Raw genomic sequence first — 22,627 nt, 5'->3', positions numbered from 1 at the left:
GGTGGGGGGAAGGGACGGGAAGGGAGGAAGGGGAGGAAGAAGGTAGAGGAGTTAATAAAAAAAGTTCAGAAATAACTTTTACTTGGAAGAGAAGAAATATTTAAGTACTTCACTTGATTTTTTTTAAAGGAGATCATGTCAGTATTCTTTCTTCTTATTAAAAAAGAAGTCCATGGGTATTAACAATTAATAATGAAGACGTTGCTTTTGCAAATCACATCTAAGCTTTCAGTATGAGTGGTCCCACTGATGTGAAGAAGAGAAGTTATGAATTAAAATGAAATAATTAATTAGTTTTTTAACACAGGTCTTAGTTGTGCTACATCCCTACTTTGATTTTTAAAACCCAAAATTTTGTGTGCAGCATTTTTAAAAAAAGTGGCATTTTCTGTAAGCCTAGTGAAGCTTTGCCTATTCCAGTAATATTATTTCTATATATCTCTAATAATACTATTTAAATAAATATTAAAAGCCAGTCTCCTTAAATGCAATATATTATTGAAAAGAATACGAAAATAATTCACTGTCATTGTTGATAAGCTTCATAAATGCCTTTGTGAAGAAGGAGGTTGGGATATGCCCGTTAATGAAGCAATGCCTATATGGCACATGAGTTTCAGCATTGACAATGCTATCTACTTTCTCAGTTCCTTCTCTGATACATAAAACATGCAATAAGTCCAAGGTCAAGTCCTAAAAGTGAAATAAAGATATCCTCTTGTAGGCAATTCCGTTACCTTAGCTTCCTTACTTGAAAGCCACAAAATCAATGAGGAAAAATGTGCAAAAAGAAGTTTCTGGATCAGGTGTGTTTTTCAGATCTTCTATGTGACCTTTTTCTCTTTCCTCTTCTTCCTCGATTCTGCTTTGATTTTTCTCTGAAATGAGATCTAGGCTGCCAGCAGTGAAGTAACCCATTTTACAAATCCTGTTGGAGCCCCATCTGTTTTGGTTGAAACTTTGTATTTATTTTGTCCCATCTAACACCCATAAACACTAATTAAATATATTATAAAATGTAGGTGAGCTGTCTTGTGACTGATAAGGTTATTTTACAAGGCATACAGTGTGTTTATACTAAAGGTTGTATAGTATGAGACCAATTTCTTCTAACATTCACAACATAAAGTATATACTTATGTAAACAGACTAATTCAATTATACAACTAGCCTTGATCTGTGGGAATAGTATAGAAAAAATGCCACAATTGAAACTAGGTCATTATTACCAATTTCTAGATGTAAATGTCAGTTATTTTGTATTTTTATGTTGTATTTTACATTTTATGCTTTCCTTTTTTTTCTTTCAAAATGGTGAAAACCATGAGGCTGACACATAAATTCTTTCAAAGTATTTCAAGTGTGAAAAGAAATTTCCTGTAAAACAATGAGTTGATAATGTTTCAGCAAACTTTTCTTTATATATTTGCCATTCCTCAAAATCAATTATTAATATGTCCATCATTGTCTTTAAACTATTTCAGTTTTATAGAGATGCTCTATGAGGTTTTGGTGTGCAAAACAGTGATAAAATGTTACATAAGGAGATTTATCGTAGTTCTTGCATCTTGGTGATTTTTTTGTGCAGCTACAGACAGTTCTATACTATAAACCCTATTTTTATTTTCTTATTAAATTAATTCTTCATCTTCCTACATAATTATCTAAATTCTGTAAACTACACATCGCTCTTGGCACAATATTTCATACTGACAAGAGAATGCTAAAAGAGAAATACAGCTGGATAGACTCCTAAAATACTCAGCACTGATTTATGCATTTCAGTAAACTCAGCCACAAGAGCAGAGCTGGGTAAATAGTAGGAAAAATTATCCATGGAGACATTTACAAATCCCTTACTATTTGGCTATAGTCCCACCCCTTATACTCGCTGGTTTTAAAAAATATTCAGCAGGATTGTTTTCTTGGGTGATGTCAATATGCAGCCATGAGAATTCTGATACCAGTATTAGTATTTACATTTGAGCCAGAAAATTATTTCCACCTGTTTACATGGTCAAGAAGGACACAATATTATGTAACATAAGTCCAATGCACATTGTAGATAAAGTATTATAAATGATTAAAAATATTAGAGTGAACAGTCGTCAAGCAATACAGTACTTGATAGCTGTTCACATAAAGGTATTTAAATAATGAAGTGATGAATACACTCATAATGATGGCAGTGCAGAAGTCTTCAGCATTCTAAGGTCCTTTCAACTGGAACTTCTACTGCTGAATCAAAGAAAAAGGAAAATCATATTCAGTTTGGATCAAGGTAAACTTATTTTTGTCATCTCTTTTGTGATTGAAATAGGAGATAGAGAAGTTCTGGTCTATTTAATGCAAAATTGATCTTTTTAGCCTGAAACAAAAAGTTTCATTTTGGGACACTCATTTGAGGAAAAACAAGAAGTCATAAAACTGCACTATGAAGAAACATCCTTTTATTCTGTAGCTTAAAAGGCCTAAGGAGACCTCATGTCAATGTCTCACATCTTGGCCTCCTGACATTTACTGAAGCATTTTATAGAAGGTCAAATAGCTTCAACAAGAGCACCCCACTCTAGAAAATTCCCCCAGCTCCTAGCTAGAATACTTGGCAGAAGCCAGGTTTGGTTTTGTTCCTGCCTTGATCGGAACAGAAAAGCAATGAACCTTCAGCTCCGTTCTTTGAACAGTCACTCAGGATGTTTCCAGGCCCTTGCTCAATGTACTTTTGGTTTAGACAAAGAGAAACAGCTTTACAAGTGCAGAGCAAGAGCACTCATCTGAGAGCTGGGTATTTATGGCACTGTGTTTAGAAGCGTAAGATGTCTCCTGAAGAGGAAGGAAAAGATGATAAAGGGATAGAAGAAAAAAACAACCCAAACTAAACTTTGAGGGTGAATTTATATGTGAAAGTAAACAACAGCCACTGCAATATACTGTACAAGGCAGTTCCTTCCTTACCCCCCCCCCCCCAGCTTCTTCCCTCAAAATGATGATGAAATTTCACAGATTAAGTTCAAGCTTCCACAGTCCACTTACCTTCTACCTTTGGCTGTGTGTTTTAAGTCCCTTTGCTAGACCATCATTGGAGCTTGTGCAAACCTACAACGAGCTGGTGCAGGAAATGAAACCAAAAATCAGTTATACATAAAAAGGAATTCTCACCAAGATCAGCTCTTGAAGTGGCTAATTACAAAACTACACATTAAGTCACATGCTGGTTCAAGAGAGGGGACAGGACCACAGCAAACCCCATTGATAGGCTGTAGCTATCCCAAGTCCAAACCTGACCTCACATACCCCGATTACAGTTAAGTAGTTTACTTATCCCTTGCACAGGCAAGAACATAAATCTTATAGTTCAAAACATAAACCTTCTACTAAAGTACAGAATATGTCACTTCATATCAGGGGGTCCTAAAAGATGCCAGTTGAGCTGTACTGCATGAAACACTTGATGTGAGAAGGACACAATAACTCATCACAACAGGCAGTTTTAGAAAACAGGAGGCCAAATAACATGGTACAATTGTGTCAGTTACTTTACCACAGCCAAGGTGACAAGGATAGCGCAGATCTGGAGAGGGGTGGCTGCCAAGTGGGTAAGGACACAAACTAATCAGGAAGGAATGCTCACCATGATCATGTAAACTGCAGTCTCAAAACCATTTTCCAGAAAGTCTGGGAACAGATGTGCGGGACCCAGTTTATGAGGGCACAGAGCTATGAGTTAAGCAACTGCCTTCTCGTGGCCTGGAATAACAAATGTAATCATTCTACCTAAACAGACACCAGCATTTTTAATGAGGTGAGATTCCCCACTGCATGATCCATAGAAACAATACTTGTTAAGACTATCCCTCACTTCTGTCCTCCTACCCAGGGAGGAGTGATGATACTATTCAATAAATTATTTTAAACACCACTTGTGAGGAATATAATTCAGAAAAAATATTGCAGGAAAAAAAGGCGTAGTTACTCTCCACACAAGCATTTGATCACAAGTTCAGAAACTAATTTTTTTTATTAGCATATGGCCCATTAAATTCTTTCATATTTTAAAATTATGTATTGTCCTATGGCCGTATTACATTTTAAGCAAGTAATGTAGCATTTCTGATTCTTCAGGAAGAAATGAGTGTGGAGACCTGCATACTTGCATTCATTCTTTGCCGATTCAGTATTCAGCTTTAGTTTTTAGCCAATGTACTCAGGTTATCCTGAAATATTTTGTACTGGCGAAAACATTGTATTGGAATCAAACTTTCCCCAGTGAGTTCAAAGAATAAAGCATTTTGTGTGGCCGTTTGCAGCTTTCTTTAAATATTCTGTGTGTTTACTTTCTGATATGCATCCAGAAATAACTGGGAGAAAAGGAGTAAGTTTATGCTTCATAGCTTCATACTACGAAATGTAAAAAGGATTTGAAGTGATAGGATTTGCTCAATCCCACCGTCATATCTAATTTTCTCTGAGATCATAGCAAGTAATAGACATCAGAGTGAGAAACTGTGCAAGCAACTGTGCAACTGTACCACAGCCCTACAACTGTATATAATCAGAACGATTCAGTTAGACATCTGAGACCTTGTATATCCAGTATTTTTGAATGCTAAAAAATGCCTTTTGGCTGTACAGATTCTTTGGGGTTTAGTACCGCTCATGAAGTTGATCAGTGAAGTTTTGTTTTGTTTCGGGTCTTCTGGGAGATGGGTGGGGTTGAGGGCTTTGGGAAATGTGGGTGGGGTTAAACACAACAGGTAAACATGAAAGGAAATAAGGCAAGTGGACAACAGAAGTGGGTGGTTTAGTTTTAATTTTAAAGTTGCCTCCCATCATTTTTTTTTTCCCTAAGCCACTGGGCTTTTATAGCTTAAGCTGAGTTCTAGATCATTTCTTCCAAGAAACATTCCCCTTGGCTCCTCATCAGTGTGCTGATCACTGCTACAGGTAATAGCACATGGCAAAAATTATTAGAACGCTCAGAGCTGGGGGATAGCTGATTGTAGAGATGAGGCACCTGTACAGGGCCTCAACTGCTCTCTCAATAGCTAGAGGCAAGCTGTCCGTCCTGCTAAAGTGCATACATATGTTCTGAAACCCATTTCCCCTGCGAGATCCCTCCTCTGCTGTGGGCTGGAGGTGTCCCTGGATTACCTGCTTGTTTCTGCCTGCAACTGCCTTCAGTTTCTTACACTCTTCACTGTTCCTCTTCCTGTTATCTGCCAGGCTGTGAGCTCTGCAAGCAGTTGTATGAAAAACTTCAACTCCGTTGTGCAAAGAGATTTCCTTTAGTATCAGGAAAGGGGGCAAATAAAAAGCAATGACACATTTTCTTCAAAAGGCATGAAGTTCATACAGCTAAAATATGCAGTAAAACAAAGGTATGGACAATGTGATTGCACAATTTCCAAGCTGGTAAAACATACATTGGAGGAATAGTTGCAGAAAGAAGCTACAAATACCCTTTTTGGCTACAGTCAAAATCAGTGCTTTGAGGTTAAGGAACCAAAGTCTCCTACAGACACTGTATGGAGGACCAGATGGAGCGCGACTTTCTTTTGTCAGTGTCATAGTTTAACCTTGATGTTCTAGTTTAACCTTAGAACTTATTTGATAGCATTTCATTGGTAAGGTATATTATCTTTCAAAAAATAATATGGTTAAATATCTCAGTGTAAGTAAGCACCTGCGATAGCTCCCCCCCGCCCAATATAGCTTCAAATTCATGTATGTATCTTCCAAATACTAGTTTCTCATGTGGATGAGAGATTTCCTCTTTCTGAACTAGATCATTACTGCACAGTGTTATTTTCTGTTTTCAGGAAGAGAAAAGTCACTCGGGTATTTGAAGAAACATGACCGCTTGTAGTTTAAGCAAAACCAAGTAGGAGGGGTTTGTATTAAACTATCATCTTGTGGTTAATAAACAACCATCCATATATACAGACTGTGCTGTACTGGGTTGTAATAACTGTTCTGCTTAATAATGCTGTAGGGCAGCCTAAAATCAGATATGAACACTTTATCCAATTTTGAAGCACAGGTAAGATTTATCACTAGCAACTGTTTCTGTATTTTATGTAAGGTTGGCAGTATATGTTGCATACAATTTAGTAACACAATCCTAAAAAAATGAATAAAAGCCAATTAGGTTTTAAATATATATCATGTCAAAGAGTTTTAATCCAAGAATATGTTGACAGAAAAAATGGGAGAGGAAAGACTGCAAGGGATAAGACAGTTCAGAACCTAAAAAGAGTATAAAATTCAAAAACAAGCAAGAGACATCTTGCTTGTTTATTGTTTTACACTGAAGACACTAATTTTGCCTCTGTAGATGTATTAATGTTCTCTGATGCCCGTTCCAGAAATTGGAATCTCAGATCTAATACCATTCTGTTCATCCCTAAAATTCAGCTGATTAAGGTAATTACTTTACCAGCGTTATTTACTCTGTCACAGTAGCATATACTTTATTCCTTCTCCAAAGTGAACTATAAGCAGTTTTATCTGGTGAAATAGAACAATCTTGAAACTAAGCTAGAGATCACCAAAAAAAAAAAAAACACTCAAATTACGCTTTGATCTGAAAAGGCATTTAAATTTTTGCCACAACAACGTTTATTTCACCTTCGATGGTGGAGAAATCTATCCTCAAATGACCATGATGTATTGGTCAAAACTGATTTAATCATGTTATTGACAATTCCCAAAGGAAGTTATTGGGGGGTGTAGATGAGTCAGTTAACTCTTCTCTGTATCTTGATGTTTCAGTACTTGAATTACGGTCTCTAAGTTACATGAGAATTTTAAACATGGTTATTGGAAAGAACTAGACACCTTCAAAGGTATCAGCTAGCCAAAGTCTTTATATTAGATAATTTATTGACCTCTCTGAGTTTTCCCAGTTTGGAATGATTCTATTTATTTGTATGTTATTTTATTGATATCTTCTTAAATTATAAGAAAATTCCTCCTCCTGGAAAATCTGGTTGATTTTCAACATAGTGCAAGAAATGCACTGGGTTATAGGACAATAAAGACTGTGCACAAGCTTTATTATATTCTCTGAAACTGAAATGCCATCTGCTTTAGTTTATAATACTTCTGCCATTATACTTTCTTCTGCCTTTTACCAAGGAGCCTCAGGACGCAAAAGTAATTTTTTGAAAGGAACGCTGCAACTAGAAGAGACTATTTAAGAAATCATTGCCAAGCCCTAAAGAGGCACAAACTGATGACAAATTGCATGCATAAAATATAGGCAAAATGCTGACTATTGTACAACATGAGCAGTTCTTACTGAGGCTTAAAAGTGGTGGGTGAGCAAAATTGTACATAGAGGTGCATTTTTACTTCAAGAATTGCTAAAACATTAAAATTACCGGTAAGATGATTTTACTTCATTCAGTTATCTGTTGTTAGCAGGAATTCACTGCTCTCCTTCAGAAAACAAAATCATAATTAAAGGAATAAAACTTACCATATTTCTTCTTTGACTTTTTTTCTTTACATAAAATGAAATGCTAAAATCCTGGACTGTTACCAGATCTACTTTCCTGAATGAGAACAAAAGACATTTAAAGACTGAACTACGTAAAAGTGCTTCAGGTTTGAGGACATTCACGCTGACAATAACAAAAGAGTTTGCCTGTCTTGAGGCAATGAAAGATTACTTTTTTTTGAATAGATTATTATGTGAGTCCTTTAGAGAAAATGTAACCCTTAGGAGGTATGTAACAATCAAACGGCAACTAGTATGAACCTGGGACAGGTCCAGGGAAGAAAGAGGTCCTTCATGTAGGCATTTAGAGAACAATTATCTACTCAGCCTGAAGACACCATTTAGCTGGCACCTTACCTTGGAGACTCCCAAATCCCACAGGGTGCCATGGGCCGTACCTTTGACATGTGTCCCTCAAAAGGGCTAGGTCTGTACCTCACGCATTTGTTGCTCAGCTTCTGCAGCCAGACCCGACTATAATCCATGCATGTGTCTCTGTGTTTTGGGGTGGGTTTTTTTTAGCACTGCTAAGAACCAGCTCCCTTCCCGAGGAAAGCCAGTCCCTCAACACTAGCGCCGTACAGGACAGCCTGGGGACAGCCCCACGGTGAGTCCCAGCAGCCAGACTTAACAATCAGCAGGTAGGATGCTCCCGTAACCTGGGAATGTCCCCACCGGCCTGTCTCACCTTGCCGGCGAGGCCGCCCCTCTGCCGCTGACAGTCCCTGTTCAGTAACTGGCTTTCAGGGGCTGGCAGTAAAATGAAAGGGACTTAACTTCACAAGGGCCTTTTCCTGGTCTTTGCTCCAAGGTCTGTTATTAATTAAACTGTCATTAGATGAAACGCTCATGTAATGATTGGAGTGGGGCCTAGCACACAAGTGGCACCGCCGCCTGCTCGCGCTGCCTGCCTTGGCAGCCCCTCCCTAGCCTCTCGCACCGCTGCGTCCCCAGGGGCTCCGCCACAGAAATACCCCTGTGCCCAGGCCGGCCACCTCCTCAGGATGAGAAATAAAGGCATAACCTGAAAGGGGCAGACATCTGGTCACAGCAGCCAGCGGCAGCCCTGGGGCCCTCCAGGCAGCCCCATCAGGAGCAAGAGGAGCCATACTGCAGACAAGCTGCAGCTGGGGCCTAACCTCCACCCTGCGGGCAGGAGCTGAGGCAGGGACACTGAAAACACAGCCCAGGCTGGGATCGGCAGCCTGGTCTGGGTGGAAAAAGGGGCATGGGCAGGTGGTAGGGGCTGGAGGGGCCAGGCAGGACCTGCTGGTGCCCTCCAGGCCTGGCACACATGGGTACCAGGCAGGACATGGTGAGCCCTCTCGTGGGGAGGGAAGAGGAGGGCACCGCCTCTACGGCTTCATACTTCATATGTCTTCTGCTTTCTGACCTGTGAGGAAATGCTCATTTTCAAACTTGTACCCGGAGGTGCTGGAGTTGTTCAGAGCGCCAGGAGCACCTCAGGGCCAGGGCTCAGCACCTTCCCTGCCACCAGCGCTTCTTTTGCTTCCCGCCACAGGGCTGAAAGATGTTTTCACCACAGGAAAAACATGACTTGATGCCTACTGGATGAGACTTTAACACTGAAAGGAAAATTTGAAATATGAAATTAAATGAAAAATTGGATTCCCAATGCTCTTTCAAGAACAGTTACTGAACAAAGTACATAAATGGGATTTAGAGTATTTCCAGTCACTCCCCCCACTCTGACCACACAGCCACAGATTCATGCTCCTTTTCAGTCTGTCTCTTTCGCCCAATTAATCTTTAATTACACTGAGACAAATGTAAGAGCTACTGGAGAGGGGGTGGGGAGGGAGGGATGGGGCTGGAGACTGCCATGGTGAAAAAGCAAGTCCCATCTCAGTGCCACCTCGACACAGGCATTTTATCCCGCTCTGAATGTTGAGAGGATGTAATTTCACAATTTCTCATTCAGCGACCAATTTAGGTCAGGGTCAATCCCTAGGACGGGTACATCTCTACATCTGCTCTAACTATAAATGTAGAAAGGGCAATTTAGTTGGGATGCTGGTATCAATAATTCTTGCCTTGAGAATAAGCTTGCAAAATACTTTAAGTACTCTATTAGAGAGACAAAGGTAGATTTGCTTTGCCTTCTTCCTTAAAGAAATCAATATATTCTGAAATGTCTGTACAAGCATAGCTACCAAAACAATGAAAAAAAAATCACAAACAATGCCAAATAGGTATAAAAATAAAAGCATTGTCTTCATTCTTGGACCTGGGACAGAAGGGAGTCTGTTAAAAGGAAAAAGCTCTGAAGAGTGTCAGGAGAAGCCTGAGGGGTAGGGAATAGAAAAGGCAATCCCTTGTTGAAGGGGAGAAGCATGAACCCTGGGAAGGTACAAATGATGACAGACTACAAGCATAAAAACATAGGCAAACTGCTGACTGTACTACTGAATAGGCCATTCTAAATTCAGCATAATGATAGGTGAGCAGATTTCCATGTGCAGGAGTACATTAATTCCTTGCTCCAACAAAATAAACAATTGAGACAAAATCTATAACAACATTTGGATTGTAAACAGAAAGAGAATTTAGTGCAAACAAAGACAGGAAAGAAAGGACAGGAGTCTTACTCTGAGGTATAACTTTCTCAAGTCCAACCTTTTCTCACCATGAAGGGAATGCAGAAAACATGGAATTCGTGGAGGTTTGGGTAGGTACAGCAGGGGAAAAAAAAGAGAAGTAAGTAGGTGCTGACTTAACACGTAGGGAAAGACAGGCAAAGAAATAGTGACACGCAACAACCACATTTTTCCCAAAAGTGGTTTCCCTAGCTTTCCCACTGGTTTTGCTAGATGCTGTCTACAACATGAAGCATCTAGCATTTAAAGATATTTAAGGTGCTGTGCCTAACAACCTTTAAGGATCTGACCCACATTTTTTCATTTCCCCCCCTCTTTAAAATATGAAAGCTCTCAAAAGCTCCTGTGCTGAAATTTTTCACAATTTTTTTATCACCATCACTAGAACTCTGGAATTATCAACTACAATTAGATAACCAAGGCTTTGCTTTAGGTAATTACCAGATTACAGTGATGCCCTCAGTAGCATTTAAGCAGATATGCCAAGATTAACTGTAGCATTCAAGTGTTTGAAATAATGCACTTTAATGTTCACAGGGAAGAGTCAAGGCATTGTTTCTAAGGCCATCTCCTCATTTTGTGTTGATTACAACAAAAAGAACTCTTTGCCAACATTCAGTATTTGGTATCCTCACAGATTTCTTTCTAAGTATCTGAAACAGACCCAATACTGTCACCATCCACCCTACTATCATAATAGGCACGAGAGAGATGAATAATGGTTTGAAAAGTTGAGTTGATGTAAGCATTATCAGAAATAACAGCAAAAAATTACACACAGACCATGTTAAAAAATTTACACTTCTTGATCTAGTCGTATGACTGATATTCATCTTGCAGCTTGCTATGAAGAGGAAATGAGACAGTCTTAGATGCAAACCTGCATACTTACAATGTCCGTTTCTCTTGACTGAGGAAAAAGCAGGGGTCTGACACACAGTGTTTGGTGATAGTTGAAAATATTTCTCCTTTTCAAACTTCTGTTGAAAACACCCTGTTTAACAAAGTTTATTTCATTTCTTCGTGGTTGTACTATTTCTTTGTGACCACGGTGCTTCTGATCTTTCTTTGAGATTCCCTGTAAGCTTAAGTGCCAGCTCTGTTTCTTTATTAAAGCTCACTGTGGAAGTAATCAATATGGAAATGGTATTCAAATCTAGGAATAAAGGACCCATATAAAAACACACAGCTCATTTGTTATTCTAGCCTTTCCCCCTGTTTTGACCACAAACTCTCCACATCTCCTTTAAACCACGCATATAATAAAGTGCTCATTTTTAATATGTCTTGTACATTGTATTACAGCTTCAATTTCTTTATGCAACACTCAGCAGAACAATATATTGCAACTCAGGGAAAACTGACACTTCAGTAGTTCAATACTATCAGTAAAAATCAGTTATTAGGAACATTGATGTTACGACTATGACATTTCACTAAACATCTGACTTACCACAACCAGTCTCAAGTGACTCCTGTCACCTCCACTCAAAAAACCCGAGATCTCCCAAAACAATCAAACATGTATCTTCTCGCAAGGATCAATGAAAATTTTTTACATTTAAAACAACACAGTTGTTTAGGTGTCTCCAGAGAATGATCACCTCTCCTTTTCTCTTACAGGTCAGCAGTTCAAAACTAGCCTGTCTCAGCAATGAGTTCAAGCTGTTACCTTCATAAAAGTATTCAGTACTCTATATAATGCACTATAAAGTCTTGTTGCATTCTGAGATTTGTACACCAAAATATTATTGCCACTATATGGAGTGCAACCATATTGCACTCTTTATAGATAATTTTAGCACATTTACAAACAACTGGAATATTCACTTTTAGATATGTCCTATTTAAAAGAAGAAACAGTAAGCTCAGATAAAGGACAACAAGCATAGGCTGCTCATCTATTTTTGAAGGAAGATGGCTTTAAAATGAAAGGATAAAGGGACTAAACATGTGAGTGTCCAATGCAGTAACAGAACACAGTAGAACTCTAGAACTGGTTGGACACTACGCACAAAAAAAAGTTCAGTTTATTTATTTCAACAGAGGAATGCTATCAGATTCTTAGCTATGCTTAAAATTGTACCAGCCACCCTAGCCCCAGGAGTTTCTCTGCAGTCTCAAAGCCAAACACGAAAAAGGGAACTACCATCCAAAAGTGCCTTCACGGTGCCTGAGGGCCTCTGCTACCAGCCAGCTGTTGCCTGTTGTCCAAACACAGCCTGGCTGCAGGGAGCTTTACTGCAAGGGACTGCACCTCTGTTGTTCCGGAGCAGGAATTCCGGAGATTCAGGATTTACACTGAGCATCAGGGGGAGATCAAGCTCTCCGAAGAGGGCGGGCTTTACTCTAAGATTTCTAGTCATAAATACAGAGGAAACTAGATGGCGTGCCAGGAGTAGGTTATTCCTCTAGCTCATTAGGCAGAACTGAGGTTCAGCGTGCACTTGCCTAGCCAGAGGGCATAATATGCCCCACCTAAAGTGCCGCCAAAAGTGCAAAGAAGTCAAAACAAACCCAATTTTCTTTTCTAATTTATCATTTTCTAATGATAAATACTTGTAACAAGAATTGGTGAGAACTCAGAGAAGGGCAGATTATGTCCGATTTTAAGACGGGTGTTACTCGTTTGTCTTTAAAAGGGAAAGTTTTTTCTTAATATATGTCAGTGATTTCTGTTATACACGAGTTTAACTCACCATTGAATTGTTGCAGATATGTGCACTTTTCTTCTTGTTAGCTTAACAAAGCTTACTGATTTGAAAAACAGAAACTCTGATTTAAAAATATGTTTAGTGGAAGACAGGCTGTGATAAAAGTCAATTTATCTCCCACCTGAGCAGCGATCACCTTTTTCCCCAAAATAACATAGCTGCCACCACCCATCTACTGTCTCTACTGTCTGAACCAGCATGCTGGAAAGTCGGTGTGTAGATATCAGCAGAGAAGTTCCTAGGGATAATGAGGCAGAACCTGTAAAGAGGAGGTTTTGTTTCCTGCAGAGTTGTGCCTCAGGGCAGATTATTGTTATCTGTGAAAGGAAACCTAATGACTTGTCATTATCATACAAAAAGTTAATTTTGCATTGGAGAAAGGTTCTTTGTTTTGCTTTAAGCCAGATTTGCATATTCCACGTCGGTTTGGTTTTATATAAACATGGCTTGTTTTGGATATGTCTACACTGCCTTCCAGATACAGACCCAAACCTGCATTCAAGTCCATGCCCATCCATACCAGAAGTCCGTGGACTTCTATTAGGAATAGGGAGATTTGACCGTTCCTAATAGGACAGTGAATCAAACGCTACCGTTTAGTACGATCCCAAGCACGTTCCTGCCTGCTCTCTGACCAGCGCCTACTGACAGTAAAAACACTGCCTCAGGGACACTGTGAAGAACTTAATGCATGGTTCCTACAAAACAATTTTTAAGCCTGTGGTTCACGATCTGATTGTATTCTACGGACAGCATTTTTCCTCTAGGTCTATGGAGGAAGAAGAGTGATAAACAAACAAATAAACAAACAAACTATATAAACTTAGCATTAAGGAGATGATACATTTCTTATCTCATCTTCTCCAGTAAGAAATACAGCAGATGACTGTACTTCCTCATTCAAATAATACTCATGTGCACATACAAAAAGTGTCAAAAAGCTATTGCAGGTAGGTAACACCAAGAGAACAAGGAACTAACATGCAGTTGATAAACATTATTCTTTAGCTTCTGCTGTAAGAGTGAAAAAGTAGCAAACACTGCACAAAGGCATTATCTGAACAAGAGACATAAAAGTGCTACTTGATAGCACTGCTGTTCTCAGTAGAAATCTTCTGGAAAAATGTTTGCATAGTTCCCACAGAAATCCAGTCCTTTTGTGAGATATCTGCCTTTTGTACTTTGCTTCCTTTTTAAAAGCCCAGAAGTTTAATTTTTTTGAACTACAGAGGATGCCTGTTTAGGACTAAATGTGGACAGTCATACTATGAATCAGATAAGCTGCATACTTGGCATACAGACAAAGAATTGGAAACAGTGATGTTTCCGGCTTCAGTTGACTTCAGGTTGCCATTACAAGATCCTGTCTCTTTTGAAAAGTTCCTCTTTTGAAAAGCTCCCAGTGTGTGGTTTTTGGTGTGTTACACAATGTTATGCAGTATGCGTTTTAGGAAAACATACACAGTAAAAATATCCCCTTTTCTTCTGACATCAACTTAACACCACCTAAAATTATGTGAAAAGAGATTAATTTTTTTGCAAAAAAAGAGTGGGAAATGAAGTAAGCAAAAGGCCATCACTCAGTCTGTTAGTGAGATTAAATTAAGTGTTGTACAGACTGCATCATATTCCGTGTTACAAGCCCATCCAGAGGTGGGCTTTCCTTGCAAGGATGTCTGTTTCTCCAGTTTCTCCCCGAGACATCACAGAGCGTGCTTTGAGGGTCTGCTAAAGGGTGCAAAGGTTTTCAAGAATGAATATGTAGCCTAAAGGAGAAACTGCAAAAAAAAAGTAATAAATGCACTTGAGTAATTCTTTTTGTACTAGGAGGGAAAGATGTGATTCATGGAGTTTCAGTGGGCAGAGCAACTACTGCAGCTCACAACAGCTGGAAAAATTAGTGCACTGTCATAAAAGCTGCCTTAGAACTGCTTTGTTTTTCGCTGTTCAAGGATGAGGCTGCAGAGAAGCTGTAGAAATAGCAATGAATTATGCTGCACTGACAAACTGGGATGTATTAGATGATGCAGGTTTGTCCACACTCCTATAGAATTATCAGATGGTTTGGGCTGGAAGGGACCTTTAAAGGTCATCTAGTCCAACCCCCCCCTTACCAAGATTAAGTAGAACAGTGACTAACAAAGGAATGTGAGTAGAAGATCCCGTATTTTCCAACCACTCTATTAACAGATTTCTGGCAGTGACTTCTGCAATCCAGATTTATTCTCCTATTTTCCTACTACTAAGTTCAATTAACTTACTGCATGGAGGTCATGGTCTCTGTGTGAAGTACAAACTATTTAATGATTACTTTAACAAATGTAATTAACACCTGCACTGCCCCTGGCTTGATGCATTGTAATAGTGAGGCACCATCGTCCTTAAGAGTGTATTAGCAAGAGAAGAAAAAAGCCCTAAAGTAATTTAGAATTAATAAGCTTTGTTTTAGCAACTTTCTGAGAAGCTTTAAATAATTTTATGAAACTTTCAAGCGTGTTCAAAAGAAGTGTCTACCATTAAGAAACTGTAATTGAAATTTCATTTCCAGTTTGAATATCCCAGGACAGTTCAAATGTTAGGAGTAAGCACACCACTTTTACAGCAAAGCTGACAGTATTTATCTGTAAAGACCCCTGTAAGAAGCTTCATCTTAAAAGACAGCATTTTTCCTAGTTGATACACTACACTAGTTGTAAGTCCAGGAGACCTGTAACCATCAAGTCCTAGAGATCTACAAACAAACAAATCCCTTTAAGAAGTCCTAGAGGATAATGAACCTGTTGCACAACAGCAGTTTTTCAGGTCACTTGTACTTGGAATCTAATTTCCAACATAATGCCAATGTGTAAAAGCGCTCAAACATTTGCTTACATCAAAATCACCATGTTCACATAGCTGCCTGCAGTCCCAGATGCTCACCTTGCAATCTGTGCTGTGTGTTAGAGGGGGCAACTGAAATTCTTCCCAAGCCAAGTCCAAACATGTGCTCTGTACAAAGGGCATGGCTTGCTCTCTCCTAAAAGAAAGAGGAGTAATAAAACAGGTCAGCAGGGAATGCCTCTGACTTTTTCAGTGCACCCCGAGTAGCCTTTTCTATCTAGTCAGCTTTATCCTGGGGAATCAAAAAGCACCTGGCACAGGGCAGAAAAAGCTAGAAAAGAACAGTCAAGTGTAACACTTTTCCTGGGTTATCTCAGGTGAGCCGCTTAGTGTCTCACCGGAGTTAACATTACCCACAAGGCTGATGTGAGGACAAACACATTAAATGTTGTCAAGCATGGGAATAAGGTCCACACAGAGAGATCACATTTTCCTCTGACAGACTTGTTTCAAACACTGAGAAGTCAGGCAGAGGAATATATGTCATCTAAATAGTCAGAATGACCCAACATCCTCACAGTAGACCAATTTGCTTTTTTCTTTGAAAACTTAGCTTCCATAAATAATTGCATAATGCTTAGCAATGCGCTTTCTAAAGGCTTACTGATGTCAGGTGTAATTTATTACTTATTCTTCTTATTTGACTTATTTAAAAACTAAACAAAATTATTTTTTCTTCTAAAAAGTTGTCTTAGTGTTACTAGCTCTAACTTGTGGCTGAATTAATCAAAATGCAATAAGTACAACAAACTAATTCTTATACTATGAATTGAAATTCTACAATACTTTTGGTTCTAGTAACTCTCATAACCAAAAGAAGGTGAAACAAGCTGTGGAGGAAGCTGGAACAATGAAGAACGAAAAGGTGCTTTTTCTTTTCTGGCATTTGTGGTATTTATAAAACCTGAAATAAACTGCATAGATCAGCTAGGATGAGTTGATAGCAGTTATTGTTGAAAAAATTTACATTACCTTTGTAGATTTTTCACTACAGATATGTTCTGCACATTCTTCTTTTTGCGAGAAATCTTTTTTTTTAATTGTTGCATTGAAAGGTAAAACTCAATTAGGGTAAGTTATCTTTGCATAATCCTCCCCTAGCTTACTGAGTGCTGAAGTATTTGGAAATATATTAATTGCTGAATCAGACCTAAAAGTAAAAACTACATATTACCATTCTTTTTCACTTTGAAATTCACATTCTACACACTAATATATTTTAGGCTTCTTTCACTTAAAAATTAATATATGTATTTTCCCCCTTGGAAATATTGATAACATTGTCAAAGTTATAATATAACCCTGATGAAACCTTTGTGGAAATGCCTTGCAGAACAAATTTGCTGTTAAAAAGTCACCTTCAGAAGTTCATCTTTGAACCCTTCTGGTGGGACATCAGCTCAGCTGAAAAAGGCATTTTAACTCCATTATTACCAGTGTCAAATAAAATTTATGTATGAATAGGACTAAAAAGATACCTAAGACGACTGTCTCACAGCCCAGAAGTTCCTCTCTCACAGATCCCACTGGACACTTCTAATGGGCCGTTTACAGCTCTGGATGGAAATGTTTCCTGTGCAGAAGTAAAGACTGCGTACGGCTTTAGGCATCAGGAAAACTATAGGATTATGCTGAATAGTAAGACTGAAAAATCCAACACGGGAAAATGATTTTGTACAAATAAGTATTCCACAAATTCTAGACATGCAAAGCCTGAGTCCTGATACTCTTTCTTATTGCAGACAAGTTAGCTTCTCTGTTAGAGTTCTGGTGGCTTTCCTTCCGTTGTCTGAACTCTGTTTGTTGCAGACCGGAAAACAATCAATTTCGGAAAGAAGCTCTTCCACATGCAAAGAACTAGCAATGTTTTCAGGCTGTTTTGTTTTAGAATGTTATTTTCCTTCCCACCCAAAGAAAGATATCCAAGACCACCTCTCCCTGAATGAACATACCTTTTTTTATTAACATACTAAGCTATCCAGTTCTGAGTATGCATAATTTCAGAGAGTATTTAAATATTTCTGTACCTGTTACATAAATGTTGCGTTTGGGTGGATGAAAAGATATGCGAATTATCACTGTGACAAACCCTGAAATTGAATTTTCTCCTTAACCGAAATAGTATGGTACAAGAAACATGGGTATATTCCTTTAGTGTGCAGATTCCAGGGTACATTCGCTTGCACTGTCTTAGATGGACTGGTTCTGCCAACACGTATACGGATTTTTAAGTTTTAGGAGAGTGAATGTTCACACTCAGTCAGAGTCATTACTGCCAGGTATTCCCAATGCATACGGACTGAGGTCTCTGCCTCTGTGCTGATGAGGACAGGGACATATCTTACCTGCGTTCCACAAAGTTATGAAGTGATCAAATGACAGCACAGTTCTTCAGTTTTGGCTATGATGACTCTGCAGTCAGTAAAAGTGCCAAAGATTTTATCACAACTTTTGCAATCCTTTTTCTTCTTTCTTTTTTTCTGCTCCCTTCTTAGAGTCCTGTGATATCAGAAAAAAACCCAACACCTTAGCTTTCATTTAAGAGAGAAAATAATTGAAAAACAAAAGATTAATAAAAACTGTTTAAAAACTAAAGATTTTTAAATTACAAATAACAGTTTTAGTTACATAGCTTTCTCCACTTTTTTTTCCCTGAAGCCCTCTTTTCCCTTTCTAAAATAATACACAAAGTCTAAAGGAATAAACAATGTTCAAAGCGAAAGGATGCTGTTAGAGGCAGAGTTTCTAAAGTTTACTGAGGTTGACTAATAAATACATGGAGTGGAGTTTAACTTGAATTACTTCCCTCCACCAGGAATATAATCAATAAGGCTTAGCCCACTTTACTTGTTACTTATTTTATGCTTCAGGTCTTACCTTCAGTGTTACAACCATATTTCCAAATCAAAAAAAAAAAAAAAAAATTCAGAGAAACTAGGTTTGTGTCAACTACCTGCAAAAAAACACAGCAGAGGAAAACCACAAAACAGGTCAGTTGAATAAGACAAATTCTACACCCTGTCACCACAACTGAAAAAAACCCCCAAAACGGAAAAGCATTATCTTGTGCAGCACACGCATTACTTCCCCCAGAGCGGGAGCCCCACATAGCACAATTTCAGTGTTGTAAACAAGGGCTGTTTCACCAGACGACTCCGTGCTCCCACTTATTGCTGCTAATAATTGAGCAACTACAGAAACTGAATGGAGGAGACTTTCCTGTATAGTGTATTGTATACAAAGCCTCTTGTGATTTTTTATTTTTGCAACAAAAGAGAAAATATTTTTAAGAGTTTGAAAGGTTGGAAAATGGCGAATTCATGAAAAAGCAAGACTTATCAAAGATGATCTTCTTCTTCCTGATGTTAAAGCAATAGGTGAGACTGTGTACCCTCAGCATAATTACAACTACACAAAGTAATTGTTCTCAAATTGTATTCAGATCAGAGGCTTACTTTTTCCAGGTACATTACTGTAATGGAAGATACTAACTCCCTCAAAGTCTGGTCTCGCTTGAGACATTTAAAATATTTTTTGCACATTTTGAAGCAACATCTTGCAAAAAAAAATGTGATGAGGTGGCAAGCATTGGTATCACAATGAACTTTATTTCTACATTAAACTAACAGATTGTACAAAATTCTTTAGATGTCTGTACATAAGGTTTCAATCTAAATTGTGTTTTAAACAAAATACTGTTTTTCATTATATTTTCCATTAAAAAATAACAATTTTGTTAAGGCTTGGGCAGAAGGGGGGGGAGCAGAACCATACTGCAGAGCAGAACCATACTGCATAATCTGTAAGACTGCACAAAATCAAACCCTGCACGATAGCAATTGATATTGTATCTTGTATGATCATCAGTATTGCCAATCCAGTAACTGGTATTGGCAGCAACCTAAGATTTTTAAGAAATAAATTTCTAAAGCACTACAGTCCAAATTTTTGTTTCCTCTGCAGTGCAGATCTTAGAACACGACATTAAACATTTGATAAATGGCAGAATTCTCAATAGAGATTATATGCTTAATCTTGCAGATTGCCTTCAAAAAGGTGACAGGAGATAGTGGGATTTACAGCCACTCAGCAGGATGCAGACATTGCAGAGTAGGCAATTGCAGAGTATGCAGATTGCATAATCTGGCCTGTAATTTTAAATCCAGCCAAGAGGTCAGTTTAGTTAAATCCTTCAAAGACAGCAAGCAAAAGATAAATGTTTGGGGAAGACAATAAAATTCCGCTTTGTAGTCTTGTACTAGCATTCAACATATTGCTTTGGCTTTCAGAAACATATGCATTCTGCATTACTTTTTAATTTTATTATAACCTGACCATTACTGTTGAATGGGGAACAGATGGAGACGTTGCATAGCATCTACTCTGGCACATCTTTTTGATAGTGGTCCATAGATTAGTAACACATTATCTCCTGGCCTTGCAAAATTATCTCCTGACCATGCTTGCAGGAGTTATTTCTGAAGTAACTCTAATTTTTTTTCTCCTATTCCTTACTGTTTATTTTCATGCTTTTCCAATTAAAATTTTCACACCCATGAACAAATGTGTCCTCATTAAAGTTCCTTGAACATTAGAAAAATTTATCTAGAGTCTAATAAGGTCTTGATGATTCAGCTTCAGATACTGAAAGCTGCTAAACACCATCCCTGAAACATACCTGAACTGCCACCTCAAGAGCCTTTCAGTCCCCTTTGCCTGTTTCTTCCTTTTCCCAGTTCTTCTCCCATGTGCGTTAGTTAACTTTTCACAGTTTGGGTGGATTTTTTAAAAACCAAACCTCCAGCCAAGGAAACTGCTTGATCAGGTGTGTCCTTTGGTTATTTTACTGTCTTAGTTATTAACAGAAATAAATGAATGCCAAAGACTGGGCTTTGAGAACACAGACTTTGTTGTTGGAGAAAAGGTGTTGTAAAAGTACAAATTATCATCCAGATTTTTCTTCAGCCAGTAATCAACATGTCAGCAATTTTCAGAGTTTCATTTACTTTCCTTCTGCCGTGAAAAGTTTTGGCAAATTACTTCCAGCTGCATAAGCCAGAAATTTCCCTGTATCAAAGGTTTTATTAAATATAAAATTTTTCTTATAAGACAGAATATGGTTCAACATATGAATCCTCGTTCCAAAATGACTGTCACATTTGCCAAGTAATTACCATGTGAAAATAAGTCAAAGTTTCTCTCTGAAAGTGAGAGGAAAGAATTAGCTTGAGAGAGAATAGGAAAATATGCTGGATGTTAATAGATGGAGCAGTTAGTCTTAGTATGTAAAATTTGCATACTTTTCCTGAAATTCCTAACTACTCACCAGTGAGTAATGTAGGCAAATATGAGCTGATTTTTTTTAATATCCCCAACATTCTACTTTCTCATAGTTTATTATCACTAACCTTATAGTTTCTGAAATCTCACTCCTACTCTTTCAATGATCTACCAAATGCAGAAGTAGTACTTGCCAAATAATCTAGTGTATTATTTGGTAAAGCAAACTCTGGAGCACTGAAACCCCTAAAGGCCCGTTTGCTTCTTTGCTCAAGCGGTTCCTCTAAATTCTGCTTCCTCTTTGCCTTTCCCCCTTCCATTACTTTGTGGCGTCTGTATCTCATGCTGTAAGTATAGGAAACAACAGCTCCCTCAGGAATAGTTTAATAACTGTTTTCTTCCCATTCGGCATTAGGTCAGTGTGGGATTGTACCATTAGCAGGCAACAAGACCAGTAGAAGAGCTGAGGAGGAATCCTGCAAAGATATTCACCATGTCTCCAGACTGCTTTGCTGTTGTACCCGAGATACCTTGGTAGGAAAGACAGAAGCCAGTTCTAAACAGGACATCATGTCAAGTCATTCAAACCAAATCATCTCCGTCAGAACCTCTGCAATTTCCACTGAGTCAGAACCGATTAAGCTACAGCTAGCTCCTAGATCAGATGGTCCTAAGCAGCTCTGTTCCTGCCAGCTGGCAGAGTTTAACCATAGATTTCTATGTAGACTTGCCTCACACTAACCCATCCACATGGTTTCCAGGTGGATAAAATCTGCCTCACCAAAAGGTGCTGCTTACCCAACTGCTAAATCAGGTGAACATGAGGTTTTCTTTTCACCCATTCCAGGGAGAGCTAACTAGAACTAGAAACCAGCCCCTTTGTATCTAAAGGTAGTCAATACACCCTTATCTTTTATGTCCCTTCCCCCCTAGCCACCCCAACAGATAAGTCTCTTCAGGCCTAACTGGTTCAGATAAAACAGCTTTCAAGCTCCAGCCAATTTTTTTCCCATTAAAAGCTGGAGATCTTCTGCCACTCCCAAACAGCCTTATCTGGATCAGATTCTCTGTCTGCATCCCATCTCTCTGTGCAGTTGTAGCAGGCTGACAGATTAACAAAACTCTGGGGCTTCAGTCTCTCCTTAGAGCCCACTGCTGCTGTCTGTCTGTCACACTATGCCACAGAACGAGAGGTTGCAGCTAAATTTCAAAAGCAGTGGATTTACAGCTGTATAGGCACCACTGTGCATTGACTACTCGTATATATGACTTCCTACCTTCTGCACATGAGATAAACCACCTTAGAGCTGGAGCATAGAAGGCTCCATCCCATTGCTCCACGTATATGAAGGGCATTCATTCTTTCAACAGCAGAAAAGGCTCCTATCGATACATGGTCCCATTTAGTCAGCAGGAACCCCGAGTCTTTCCGTGACACGCAGCAAGGGCTTAACGAAACAATCCTGTTCCCAGTCTTTTGCCATTAGGTGTATTTATTGGGAGGGTTTATGATGGAAAATTTTAATCTGAAGGACACTTGTAGTGGTACCGGAGGACATGCATGAACATGTGCGATGCTGGAAAATCAACACCCAGGGCATTTGACTTACTCTTGCCCTGCGTGAACTCCTGCA

Source organism: Vanellus vanellus (assembly GCF_965231255.1).
Source record: "Vanellus vanellus genome assembly, chromosome: Z".
Lineage (NCBI taxonomy): Eukaryota > Metazoa > Chordata > Aves > Charadriiformes > Charadriidae > Vanellus > Vanellus vanellus.
Note: the sequence above shows the minus strand (reverse complement) of the source record.